Below are 14,764 nucleotides of genomic sequence, written 5' to 3'. Positions count from 1 at the left end.
CTCTACCCGCCGTGGTTGCTCAGTGGCTATGGTGTTGGGCTGCTGAGCACGAGGTCGCGGGATCGAATCCCGGCCACGGCGGCCGCGTTTCGATGGGGGCGAAATGCGAAAACACCCGTGTGCTTAGATTTAGGGGCACGTTAAAGAACCCCAGGCGGTCGAAATTTCCGGAGTCCTCCACTACGGCATGCCTCATAATCAGAAAGTGGTTTTGGCACGTAAAACCCCAAATATTGTTATTATTACCACTCTCTCTCTCTCTCTCTCTCTCTATCAAGCATACAGACGCACAGATAACAGGTACGTTCGCCTCCGTGCACATTTACACGCGTCCACGCATGTACACACGAAGAAAAAATGTGCGCACGCACGCACGCACGCACACGGAAATGCAAGCAAACACAAACGCACGTATGCTCGCAGACGCATAAATGCGCTCGTGCACACGCAGATTCAAATAAGGAAACACAAGCACGGGCGAACACACAAACTCAAGTACACGCGCATGCACACTCAAGACGTGCGCATGCATATACACACCCACTCCCTCCCTGCTGCCTTTCAAGACGCTACTGCGTGCAGGGTGAATCACACTTGCTCTGAAATTACAGTTCGAACGCCAGCTATAATAAATCGCCTTACGGTTTAAATTTCGTGCTTCTGGAAGTCTGTGTTTTTATCAAAATTGACTACAAGAGTGTAGTTAGTGTAGGAAGTCGCCATTTCTTTACTTGGCATAGAATAGTTTAGATCCGTCTAGCTATACGAAGTCATTTTTATAGCTGAATTGTAGCGTGAGAACTACAGTTTCTACACTGCGCTTTGGGTGAATGCAGGCAGCGGACGTCGAACAATCTTAGTGATATAGCGCCGATAGTAAATATTCGCTGCAAACACGGTAGCGAAGGGCTTGCGTGACCATTTGTCACAGAAGGAAGTAAGGTAATCTTCCAAGAAAGTAAAATTATCTTACTAGTGGATGGTGCAGGCTGTTTCAGACTCAGCGCTGTCTTCGTGCACTGCGCATTCGCAATGCGTTTAGCTGCAGTTTGTCTAGATTTGTTAACGAAAGAAAAATTGTACACGGGAGTTTAGTTTCGTGGTAGCGTGATGCCAGTAATGCTACGATCGTCCGCGTCGCCGTGAGTCCCCAATACCAGCGTGTGACGGCGATCCCTGCTCCTGCAAGGGAGCAGGTCGAAGCTAGATCCCTGCTCGAAGCGACGATAAAATATGCAGCCGGTAAGTGCGAAGTCAAAGTAGTAAGTGCTAGACAAGGTAAGTGCGAGACAAAGCCGGCAGTATCATTAGTAATATGGATGACATAGTCCATGTCGCTGACGAGTTCTATAGAGGTTTACACAATACCAGTGGCACCCACGACGATAATGGAAGAGAGAATAGTCTCAAGGAATTTGAAATCCCACAAGTAACGCCGGAAAAAGTAAAGAAAGCCTTGGGAGCTATGCAAGGGGGGAAGGCAGCTGGTGAGGATCAGGTAACAGAAAATTTGTTGAAGGATGGTGGGCAGATTGTTCTAGAAAAGCTGGCCACCCTGTATACGCAATGCCTCATGACTTCGAGCGTACCGCAATATTGGAAGAACGCTAACGTAATCCTAATCCATAAGACACGGGGCGCCAAAGACTTGAAATATTATATACGGATGAGCTTACTGTCCGTTGCCTACAAAGTACTACAAATAGAATCAGGAACACCTTAGACTTCTGCCAAGCAAAGCACCAGGCAGGATTTCGTATCGAATACTCAACAATAGACCATATTCACACTATAAATCAGGTGATAGAAGAATGTGCGCAACATAACCAACCCTGATATATAGCTTTCATTGATTACGAGAAAGCGTTTTACTCAGTCGAAACCTCAGCAGTCAAGGAGGCATTACGGAATCAGGGTGTAGATGAGCCGTATGTAAAAATACTGAAAGATATCTATAGCGGCTCCACAGCCACCGTAGTTCTCCATAAAGAAAGCAACAAAATTCCAATAAAGAAAGGCGTCAGGCAGGGAGATACGATCTATCCAATACTATTCAGAGCGTGTTTACAGGAGGTATTCAGAGACTTGGATTGAGAAGAATTGATGATAAGAGTTTATGGAGAGTACCTTAGTAACTTGCGATTCGCTGATCATATTGTACTGCTTAGTAACTCAGGGGACCAATTGCAATGCATGCTCACTGACCTGGAAAGGCAAAGCAGAAGGGTGGGTGTAAAAATTAATCTGCAGAAAACTAAATTAATGTTTAACACTCTAGGAAGAGAACAGCAGTTTACGATAGGTTGCGAGGCACTGGAAGTGGTAAGGGAATACATCTACTTAGGGCAGGTAGTGACCGCGGATCCGGATCATGAGACTGAAATAATCAGAAGAATAAGATTGAGCTGGGGTGCCTTTGGCAGGCACTCTCAGATCATGAACAGCAGGTTGTCATTATCCCTCAAGAGAAATCTGTATAATAGCTGTGTCTTACCAGTACTCACGTACGGGGCAGAAACCTGGAGGCTTACGAAAAGGGTTTTACTCAAATTGAGGGCGACGCAACGAGCTATGGAAAGAAGAATGATGGGTGTAACGTTAAGGTATAAGAAAAGAGCAGATTAGTTGAGGGAACAAACGCAAGTTAATGACATCTTAGTTGGAATCAAGAAAAAGAAATGGGCATGTGCTGGACATGTAATGAGCAAGGAACTGGTCATTAAGCGTTACGCACTGGATTCCAAGGGAAGGGAAGCGTAGCAGGGGGCGGCCGAAAGTTAGGTGGGCGGATGAGTTTAAGAAGTTTGCCGGGACAACATGGCCACAATTAGTACGTGACCCGGGTAGTTGGAGAAGTATGGGAGAGTCCTTTGCGCTGCAGTGGGCGTAACCTGGCTGATGATGATGCTGAAGTGCGAAGTCAGGTGCTTTTCGTCTGCTGATGCTGAAGACGACGCGCAGTCTGCTGTGATTAGCTTCAGCCCAGCGAGCCAAGCGTAGCACACAGCGTCATAACCTCTGCGTAACACTACACTCGTCTACATGAGCCTGCACCGTATCCAGCTTTTCTGGACGCGAGGGTTTAGTTCGTGTGAGCGCCACCACGTGGCGTACTGACCTTAATCTTTTCAAACTTCCCGCGGTGACGAGTGATGACATCAACAAAACAAAAATAAAATAATTAGAAGCTATCCCCGCGCACTGAACTTCGCCACAATGCTTGTCCCACCGGCGTTATGAGGGTTCTTGATAAAGCGTAGCCGCTAGTCGCCTGAAAATTACTTGTCATCCTAAAAGCATTTAGTCGCGATGAGCGCCGATTGATTCGGGGCTTTTGACACGGTTTTCTTTTTTTCCTTTCTTTTGATACTCAGGAGGAAACAAGCTAGTGTAACCGTCAGACGCACCCCGCGGCAGCCTTTCTTGAGTCGGCACACATTCTTAACGTCCGAACATCGCACAGCGTCTACGAGAGACGCCGTCGTGGACGGCTTTTGATTTTGACCTATTCATTTCGTTAAGGTGCCCTCAATTATTTCCCTAGTGACTTTGCCATCCGCACTCACGGGCTACCGTAGCAGCTGCCAATCGAGATTTGCATAACTATTTAGATGGATAAATGGATAAGCTAGTTTTGCACCTTGAGGCAAAAGGCACGAGACAAGAATTGTACAAACTGTCTCTTTGTGGTCGTTCGTTTACATGCTATGGCCGAAGCTGCTAACAATATTACGTCACATTTACTGGCCACCGGGCCAGGCACACCTTTGGGCATTACATATACAGTACTTCCGGTTAGTTGTGAAAGTACTGTCCGGTCACGGTTATCCACGCGCGTGAAAGAAGACCATTATTTAAGATTATTGTGCAGTAATATATGCGGGATTTTTCTGTTCTATACAATATAGGCGCAATGTAGACTAGCAGATATCGAACGTCAAAATGGCTACCCACATACTCAAAGACCTCGCGCACAACTCCTGACACTAGTATTCAAGAGTTGTGCGACTCTCAAGAACATCCTTAAGGAATGGTAAATAATGAATTAAGGAGTTTTACGTGCCAAAGCCACGATCTGATTATGAGGCACGCGGTAGTGGGGGATTCCGTTATAATTTGGACCAGCTGGGGTTCCTTACCGTCCACCTAAATCTAAGTACCACGGGTTTTTTCGCATTTCGCCCCCATCAAAATACGTCCGCCGTGCCTAGGATTGGATTTCGCGGCCGCGTGCTTAGCAGCTCAACACTACATCCGCTAAGCCAGTACGGCGGGTAAGGAATGTTGGCAGTTCGGGAATAGCGACAGTCGGCGCGTGAGACAATTTGTTTGCATCGTCATGGCGCGAGAATTGGTACGAGCCATCGGGGAATGACCGTACAGTGCATTGTATTGATGTGATGTAACGTGAAATTTTATACCCAAATCAGCCTGTAACTACTAACGACCAGGCATCTCGCTTATATGTGCTGTAGCCTGACAGTTGCCGGATGCTGGCGTCGGCCAAAGGACCTACTTGACCTCTCTACAACACTTGCCGATATTCACGCCTCATTTCGCACCATGGGCTTTCGGCTGAACTCCTTCAACAGCCAATTTATTTGTCCGGAATTTTGGCTGCCAACTTTGTATTTTTTAACTTTGAGTCATCTTTTATATTTAAGCTAGTACTGGTCCTGAGATTTGCAGCAGGTTCTCCTGTCCCAAAATGCCTGCAGTTTTGTCGGCCGCTGTTCATATTTTGGGGGTACTTTTAATAGACGTTGAAACCATAGTACCGCCCCCTTACCATGCTGCTCAAAAAGTCATTTTATTTTCCTGAGGTATTGTGTAAGCTTCTGTCTTCTTTCATTCATCAACTTCCTGATTTCCCTATCACTTATATCCCATTTTGACGACTGCGATCGCACCAAAGTCGGCAATGATGTAATGGCCACGGGATTGAAGCCGTTCTACCGTGGACACTACAGCTGCTTTTCCTGACTGCCAACGAAAATACTGTATTAATGAGCGCCAACCTTAAGCATATTAATTCACAGCCTAAAAAAATTATCCAGATCCCACGCACTGTGGGAATCGATGTAAGCGAAGCTTTTGTATTGTTTACTTTATTGACGATAATTATTAGTATAGCTGACTGCGAATGTATAATTTCGTCAGAGTTTAGTGCAATACGAAAGTAGCGAGTTGATAGCAAATGTTACTTTGCGTGCACCACTGCTTTTCGTCTGCGTAGTACACAACTTACAGCGAGACGTGTTTGCTTGAGGCGTTGTTGCTTATAAAGTTTGAGAGGGTTGAACATTGTAATTTCTCCATATGGCGCATCGCGGCCGACGCGTTGGCAGAACTGTGAGGCTCTACGTGCCAAAACCATAATAGGATTATGAGGCACACCATAGTGGCGGATTAATTTTCACACCCTGGTGTTGTTTAAAGTGCACCTAAATCTAAGAGCACGACTGTGTCTTTTTTTTGTATTTCGCTCCCGTCGTAATCCAGCTCCCGCGGTAGGGATCCAAATCACGACGTCCAGCGATGCCATATAGCCGCACAGCTACCGCGGCCGACACTGAAACGCTGATTTGATGTGCGACCGCTTCCTTAGTGTCGCATAGACCCTGCGGTGACTTATTTTGGGTTTGCATCTGCACGCCCGGCGTCAATAGTCCCCTTGACGAATTTGCATGGTGTTTGTTTTTGAAAATAGCAGAAATGTACAGTACCGTACCTTCCATTTGGCCCGCAACTGTTTTCGTGTTTATAGTAGTAGCGTTTCCTTATCTCCGTTTCATTAACGTAACCTTTTCCCTGTCACGACCTTCCCTCCTGTACGGGAGCTGCGAGCGAAGAGTAGTAAGGCTGTTATTCACTCCTTTCGCGATTGCGATGGCTTTACCCATTCTCTGCCGCATCTCCTTGCTCCCTCTCTACCATTCTATTTACCTCTCTTCAGGACTCGTACGTTAGTAGACCGGTAAGCGCTGCAGTTCTTGCAATGCTTTACGGGGGGTCACAGATAATTACAGCTGTAAAGAGGCTAGTGTAACGCCACCCAGGGAGCTCCCGAGAGCGCTGTGCACGTGTGACGCGATGAAAAGCTCCAAACGAGTTTCTCGCGTCGCCATTCCTCTCTGCTCCGTTCCATCCACGTATACGCAGACCCCGCCCTCCAATGTGGCGTGCAAGGCAGCAGCTGCAGCAGTGGAAAATTCGAAAGAAGAGGCAAGAAAAGCTTTGCTTTAAGAAAATGGCTTTATTTGTTGGCGTAATGTCGTGTGTCGTCGTGGCGTTATAGCGTCCTTTGCGGGGTTTCATCACTGCAATAGCCAACTGTCCGATTTGCCCACTAGACTTTCCGCCTTCAGGAGTGACATGTATCACGTTGCCAAGACGCGAATGCTCTATCCAGTTTACTACTGACCTACAAAACTTTTTTTAGTATGTACATTATTTTCGTCATCCACAGGTATACTGTGGATGCAGTTGCTTTTTACTGCACTGTAATAATGAGTGAACTTGTTTTCGAATTATATCCTCTTATAATGTAGTATTCCTGCTATGATTGTCGTACGTAATCTACACAGAGTACTCAGGCACCCTCTAATGCTTTCCTTACGCCCGCTATTGTAATGAAAATAAACATACCTTGAACTCATTTTCTCAGAGATAAACGCTGAAAAAAACATTGACGTCATGCTGAACAAAATCAACAAGGGCCATTGGACTCGATGTTCTGATGTCCGTGTTCGTAAGCTCTTTTTTTCAGGATGTGATCTTGTATCGTAGAAATGTCCCTCGGACGTCTCCAATGTGCTCGTTTTTATTCTGAAGCACCCAGTGCAAACTGCCAACGCCGTAACTCCATGATGTCCTAGTGGCAGGCAATCGCGGTGTGTCGCGCAAGTATGACCACGCTGATTCGTTTGAGTTGGAATATTCCATTTAGCTTGGAAAGGCCGTCCATCTAACCTGAGTGTCTTTTTCAATCTCTTATACACCACACGAGTTCTCAAATTAAACTAATTTTCAACTCACGCAGTCCTATTCCTCTTTTCGTTTTCGCAAAGTGTGTGTCCATCGCTGTGGTTACCCAATACGCCGAACGGTATGCTACCACTCAAGCCTTTCTGGCGACCTGAGCAACTGAAGTCGCAGGGTTTCGTCCAGGCGGCGCTGACATTCAATATGGCTATCCTCAACTACTTGTCGCGGACTTCACTCACCGCTTTCACTTCAGTGGGTTGAAGATAGTAGCAATCCACAAGTCACAGTGGTTTGATTGAATGCAACTTGGTTGATTAAAGAAATGCTGAAACGGTTTTCAAATTCCATGAATTGCTGGGGTTGGGTAGAACAGACCTATTAATTTACGCTTCTGAATTTTTTGTCGTTTTGTTAATATAAGGGGCCGAAATCGCTTTCTAAACCCCCCTAACCCCCCCCCCCCCCGCGGACACGCCCCCGTCGCTTTCCGGGGTGCCGGGTGAGGAGGCTGCCGGAGGAGAGAACCGGCGAGAGTGACGTCATTCTCGGGGAGTGTGCCGGGGACCGGCGTGCTGGCATGTGCTGGCGTGTTTCTTTCCCTCCTGCGCTTTACTAAGCGACGCTATGAGAGATCTGCCGCCGCTGACATTTGCTTTCTTTTGCGATTTTCGTGAACTGTGCTTCCTTTCTGTGCTGCGTGAGTGTCTAAAGCCAAGGGCGCCCAACATGCCCTCGTTCTGTGGAGCATTCGGCTGTGCGAACACACGCGGGCGAGACGATGTGGTGTTCCCGAAGTACAAGAAGCTTGCAGCGCAGTGGGTCAGTGCGGTGAAGAGAGAGAATTTCGTGCCGACGAAATCAACTTGCTGTGCTTGGACCATTTCCGCGACAGTGATTATCATCAGAGCTTGACAACGATGCCGGCAATCGGTATTCCAATTCCGGTGCCCACATTGATGCACTCGAGAAATTCGAACATTTGCAGCCATGAACGTCTGGTAACACAGTTTTAGCGCAGCCGGATAGCCTTACGACCAATGCGGATACGCGTTGTTGCTAGGATTGCTAGGCTTGCCTAGCGACATTCGACGTAAGGTTGCAGTTACCGTAAAGTTACCGTGTTTACCACACGGCGGTGCTAAAACTGCCTAATATCTGTGCGTCAACACTAGCATGCTGCACGCATACCGATTTTTGATCGAGCCACAATCGCAATGTCATCTGAATATTGCACATATAATCACCCTGGCCATCTCGATCTGGATGTGTATAATAAGCAACTTCCATGACTGTACCTCACAGCAGTCTATGTGCGCACTTTGAAACGCGGTACTTATGTTCGCAATCGTGTATCAACACGCAAAAAAACCACCGAACTTTAGGCAAGCAGCGGCAAGGTGCTTGACATCGCGGAATTGCGCCCGTGTTTACAATCTAATGAGAAGTTAGTGCTTCGGCATTCTTCCAGCAGCTAGTTCCCAGTGACACTTTAGCGCATTTTTTCTCCTGCCATTGCAACGTGCAGCTACATGAAAAAACATACGTACCAGCTAATATTTCCAACGCGCGAGAAGGTGCACAGATCGTTCTCGCTGTTGGCACACTCAACATTGTCGTTGCCGCCATTGTTTTCTGTATTGGCTGTCGGTTCGAACATGTAAGGCGAAAATACAAGCTGTTCGAGACAGCGAGAACGTTCCATAATGCTTATAACTCATCTGTGAAGCCAGACCAGAACAGCGTGCTACGCTCTGAAACAGCAGCGCCGACCGGTGATCCCCGTGAATGACGTCACAGCGGTCCCGACCAATCACGGGCACCAGCGGCGTTCGCGCGATGCCCTGAGGCGCTGGTGCCTCAGGGCAAAAACAGCCGCTTGCGTTTGTTTCCGCCCTTCTTAAACTAGATATTCGTGTTCAATGGACAAAAAACTGTAGAATGCCGAAGTGAACTCATTTTTTTTCGAAAAGTGTTTCAGCTTCCCTTTAAGGAAACAAAAAAAGAAAGGAAGAATGCTCACAGGGAGAAACGCAGGGGCTCAAGTTTGCCGCACAGGAACTCGCACACAGCGCCCGTCGAACACGCACACGGCCTCTCACACTCGCACAGCCTCGTCGTCGCCCGATCGAATGCGCACTTCTTCCGAACAAAGTCCCGCCATATGATCCCACCGCCACTTAACGAGTCTCGGCCGCAGATCGTGGTGTACAAGTTAGGGAGCGCTTGCTAGCAGCTTGTGAAATAGCCAACAAGTGTCCTCTCTTACACTACTCGCTGGTGCCACACACAACACAAACACGCAACGCGCTTAATGAAGTATCACTTACACGCTAGTTGACATGCTGTTGATGTACATTCCCTCTAATTACCTCTAATTACCGGGATAGGAGCGCTACCCTGTCTTTGGCGACATTATTGGTCTACAACCTCGCTCAATTACAGCGCTCGTTATTCATCACTTTTTTTTCGTTGATAGGAGCATGCTGCATTTCCTCTGAATATACTTTCGGCTTTATAGATGCAACTTTGCACGCCCGCGTATTCTGTTACGCTGACGGCGACCGTTGTCGTCAGGCCATCGCCTCATCCTGAGCTTCGTCATCACCAGAGAGCACAGAAAGGTGTTTTCACAAACAAGCCACGTGATTCGAGCCCGTGTATCGGCAGCGTTCTACATTTTGGAGCTGGGCACGCGAGCCACTACACTACCGCTTTCCCCAGCCACCTTCGATTTATCGGCTTTCCCACTTTTCGTTTTCGTCATTGACCAGGCAGAATGGACGCAGAAACGAACATGAAGTGAAGATAGCTTGAGCCGCTAGGTAACACGTGACTAACTTTGGCAGGCTGCTCTCATCGGAGCGCATGTGGACTTGCGGCTGCGCGCAGATCATCGCCTTAGCTTTATTGTAAATTTTCTTTCACTGAGTCTTTCCGGTTAAAACTGAAATACTGGGCGAAAATGAGACATACCGTTGTATTAAAGCGTAAGCCTTTAGTGGCTCGTCAGTGTCCGGGCGCAGTCCGTGGTGGACGCTGGAAAGCAGTGATCACCGGCGAGGGGAGCAAAGAGAGGAGGCGCAATGCCACTAGCGCTGTGCGAGTGGGCGCGTTGGAGAGCGCCGATGTGCGCGTGGGAGTGCGCGCACATCGGCAACAAACCTCGGAGCCATTTGGCTGCATCCCATGCTCGCGGCGACGGCAGCGTCTGTTCGCAGAACAGTTCAGACAACAGAGGCAGTCATAGATAGGCTTTCGGCTATCTCAGTTTAGCTAAGCAAAGTGCCCATATATTTTTTTGCTTATTTTGTAGGTTTAGATCAAAAACGCTTATTCCAAACTTTACAGTAGCCACAGCTTCATTATCAGCGACTTGAACGCTAATTTAAACAAATAACAATTTTTTTAGGAAATGGCATAAATATACTATATTTGGAGGTCTTGTCGCCGCCAATACGGGCCGGCACACACTGTCGATCACGCTGCCGATGCCCGCAGCAGCTTAATGAATGATGAAAACAGAAAATACGACTTTTTTCAGCTTTCGCAACATATTAAGCCCAATGCACCTGCCACCCTGACACATTTTTTTTTTTCTAAAACAGCGACGAACAACGGCGGACTGATATTTTTGTATCATGTACTTCTTAGATAATTCTTAAAGGGATTTAATTTTTGTTTTCATCGCGGAACCGCAAGTCAAGGAAGCGCAGCGCGTATACCGCGGCCACGTATATGCTGGAGCCGCGTTCTTTTTCTTCTAGCAATATGGCCGCCGGTGGCTTCACGCACTCCCGTAGGCGGCGGCTGGGACAGGCACTCCATAATTTTAAGTATATAACCTCCGTGCGTAGAAACGACAGCATTGTTGCTAATAGATTGTTGGCTTGGATAAGTTTGGCATGAGGCCCGAGACGGCACCCTGTTTTCTAACGCGCTCTTATGTTTGCGTTCGCGTCTTTGAGCCACCGGGCACAGTGGGCCAGCGTAGGCGCCACTGCGCATGTTGTACCACGCATGCTCAATGGCGTCTACGCTAGCCCACTGGGCACGCTGATTTGATGGCTGTCTGAGCTAGAACTCTCTTTTGTCTTGATGAGACGTGCAGCGAACATACTGCAAAAGTGCTTGCGTTGAGCGCATGTAAGGCGAGAAACGCTGTACTAAACTGTCTGTTCTCTAACCTGTGCAATAAACCGATGTTTACAGCATTCCCGCAAACGCAAGGTTCATGATTACTCCAACCGTAACCGCAAGAGTCAAAGTTTGGTCGTACGTTGTCGCGACAGCGCAGCTGTAGTTCGCAGAGCCTGTCACTAAGGGATACGCGGCGAGGTATGGCCGATGAATAAGTAATTGCCAAGATTTGTATTTGGTAAACGTTAATTACCAAAAACAGCGGGTGCTTATACTACCCCAAAGGACGCATGCTGGGCGGTGACTCTAATCGTTTGCTCGCTACATCACACATCTACGCTGAAATTAAACTGGTTTGAGAAATTCCCGCTTATATTCTCTCGACCCTCAACTGCGACTTCGCCTGCCACCTGGACTCCATTTTTTTTCTCTTTCTGTACCTCGTTCCTTTCCCAATGTAAGAAGTTCCACTGACATTGGGTTCTCCTTTTTTAATGAATTCATTCACTCATTAATTTAATCCTAAATTGCAGCAGAAGATAGCGCCATTTAATCTCCATAATCATCCTTTCTCTCACCTGGAATCTGCCATCGCAAAACAATGCTGATGTGTTGAATATGGCTGGGCGTCGCATGTACAGTTTTCTAGGAATGTTCAGCAGCGCGCATGCAATTTTTGTTGGGTGACGAGACAGTATAGAGCACCTTCTCTGCCACTTCCACACTCAGGGGTCAGCTCCGTGAGCCACTATTACCCGGTCCGAAGGCATACCACTATCGGAGAAAAATGTCCTGCGAACTTGGTCGAAGCATTATTCGATTCACAAGGCCACAAAAGACGAACTGTGCTTCTTGAAAGTGTCTGCACTTTGTTTACTGCAAGATTCTCTCTCGCTACTTCATTATTTTCCCTGATATCTCTGTTTATATTTTAATGCGTAGCATTACGATTTGTACAGTGTAAAAAAAGTGTAAGCGTGTGAAGTTTCGCAAGCTGGTCCCGTGGGACAGGTAGGAGATGGGACCGCTTAGAAAAGAGTATATATATATATATATATATATATATATATATATATATATATATATATATATATATATATTTCTATTGCTACGGCATGAGCCGGGCGAGCAAAAGAGGAAGAAGACGTTAGCTGGTGCAGCCTCGGGACGCCATCTTGACTTCCCCATCAATCTAGTCCCTTTAATAAAGCCGGATTAACATTAACCGTAACACTCTTGTGGTGGAGGTGCTGGGTACTTCGGCCAAGACGACGGGGCTGCTGCAGCAAGTATTACGCCCGAGCCGACGCCTCGCTCGACTACCCCCAACATCACTTGAGATCCCGATGTCCCACAGCGGTGACCAACACCCTTCTCTGCAGCTCCAGTGCGAACAACCGGCGCCTGGATGCATCAGATGGAGCCCCGCCCTTTCTCAGGAAAATTCGGCGAGAACCTGGAGGAATGGCTCACCCACTACAAGCGTGTGAGCAAGTACAACGGCTGGAACTCCACGGCTCAGCTCGACAATGTGGTTCTGTTCCTCACAGACACTGCGCTAGTGTGGTTCGGGAACCATGAAGATATCTGCACAACGTGGGACAGCTTCGTTACTCACCTTACAGAGTGCTTCGGCGATTCCACCACGAAAAGGAAGCGGGCGGAGCAGACATTGCTTCAGCGCGCTCAAGTCCCAGGTGAGACCTGTACTACGTCCTACTACTACTACGTGTACTATGTCCGAAGAGGACAAGGTTGGACACCTTCTCAAAGGCATAGCCGAGAATGTGTACAATTATTTAATCGGAAAGGAGAGTCTCGCCTCGGTCGCCGACCTCATTGCCGCGCATTTGAGGCCTTGAAGCTGCGCCGTATCACGCCAAAGTTCGGCAGGTTAGCAAATGTCACAACGGTGGCAAGCGTTGAAGACAATGACAACTACAGTTTTCAATTTGACCTTGCGGCAACTATAAGACAAATTTTCCGCGAAGAACTTGGAAGACACACCAAAGAGCGGATGTCGAACAGCTTGGCTGTGCTCCCAACCAACCTCAAGAATATGCATCTGCTGTGTCCGCATTGTCTGCCATGCCAGGCGTTGCAGACTGTCGAGTCGATCAGCTGCGACATCACCGACGTACCTTTCCCGACGACATGACGCACGATCAATGAACTCATCGAGCTACCACCACGAATCGGAATTCGGAAGATCGCGTTTATTGTTCGCAGCGTCCCAGGTTTGACCCCGAGGTTTACAACGTCGGTCGCGCATCGCCTGTGTGTTGGAGGTGTGGCTCCTCAGGACGCATTGCTCGTTTTTCTCGCCGGCCTCGACAGACAACAAGATATGGCCCACCACCAACTTGGCCTAATTTTGAACGTGACAGTTATGACGACCGCTGGCCGACAGACCCTGATACTGCGAACACCACAGGAGCGCCACCCCGGAATGCCTTCCGTCAGTATAGTAGAAGGAGTGGCTCGCCAGCTTGAGACCGCAGCCCGACGCCCCCAACCAGTCGCCAACGCCGTTCACCGTCACCACGGCGACGTGCTACGTCTCCATCGCTTTCGGGAAACTAGCCGGCGCGGCCGATGGAGGTAAGGTCGCCGAACAGTCTGCGTCTCTGCGAAATACTCCTCTGCCTATTGTGAAGGTGAAGAACAAAGTGCGTGTGTTAATTGAGAGTATAAAGCAACAGAATTAGTGGATACTGGTGCTACCGTTTCCGTCATGAGTGTGACTTTCAAAGAGAGGCTGGGTCGGAAAGTTATGTTCCCGTGGAATGGTGATGTGACGTTTCGTGGTGTCAGTGGAGAGTGCCTAGTTCCCCTTGGTATTTGTGTTGCAAGTGTTTTGTTCGGAGGAGAAGATCTTAAAACAGAATTTCTCGTAATACCGCGGTGCACTCATGATGTGATTCTCGGGATTGACTTCAGGATTGTGGTGCATCCGTTAACTGTGGCACAGGCGAAATTACTTTGAATAGCGCGCGTCTCGCCACCCTTGCCGACACATCCTTACCAGTGAAAAACTATTGTGTTGTTTCCAACGATTTACTGCTACCGGCTTGGTCGCTGTCACGTATCCCTGTCAACTTCGCTGCTGCCGACCTTTCATCGTTTGACGCGCAAGTCCAGCCACTTACGTCGAGCTGCGCAAAGAAAGATGTACTTCTACCACGTTCTGTCGTGAGAGTAGGGAATGACGCCTCAAATTTGTGGGCTTTCAATTGTTCTTGCGTCCCTGCTGTTCTGCCGCGTGATATGAAGCTCACTGAATTTGACGAGATTACTTACAGCTCCATTACACTTCTAAGTGAGGAGGCGCAGTCTCATACTAGCGGTCCTCAAAAAAGCACTTCTGAAGAGAAGATCCTATGGATGATCAACAAGGCGCTGCCCTCACACGAGCGTCACGCTCTCGCACAAGTTTTGTGTGCACATCTTTCTGTATTCGATTTCACACAAGGTAACAAGCAGGCTTCACTCCCGCGTTCTCGTGCTCGCCACAGAATTGACACCGGATCTGCGCACCCCATTCGGCAAAAGCCTTACCGCGTTTGTTCAACAGAGAGGACAGTTATTGCTGAACAGGTGAAAGACATGCTGCGGAAAAGTGTTGTTCAAAAGTCCTCTA

Source organism: Dermacentor variabilis, unplaced genomic scaffold, assembly GCF_050947875.1.
Source record: "Dermacentor variabilis isolate Ectoservices unplaced genomic scaffold, ASM5094787v1 scaffold_13, whole genome shotgun sequence".
Taxonomy (NCBI): Eukaryota; Metazoa; Arthropoda; class Arachnida; order Ixodida; family Ixodidae; genus Dermacentor; species Dermacentor variabilis.
The sequence above is the reverse complement of the archived record's forward strand: the minus strand, read 5'-3'. Positions refer to the sequence as shown.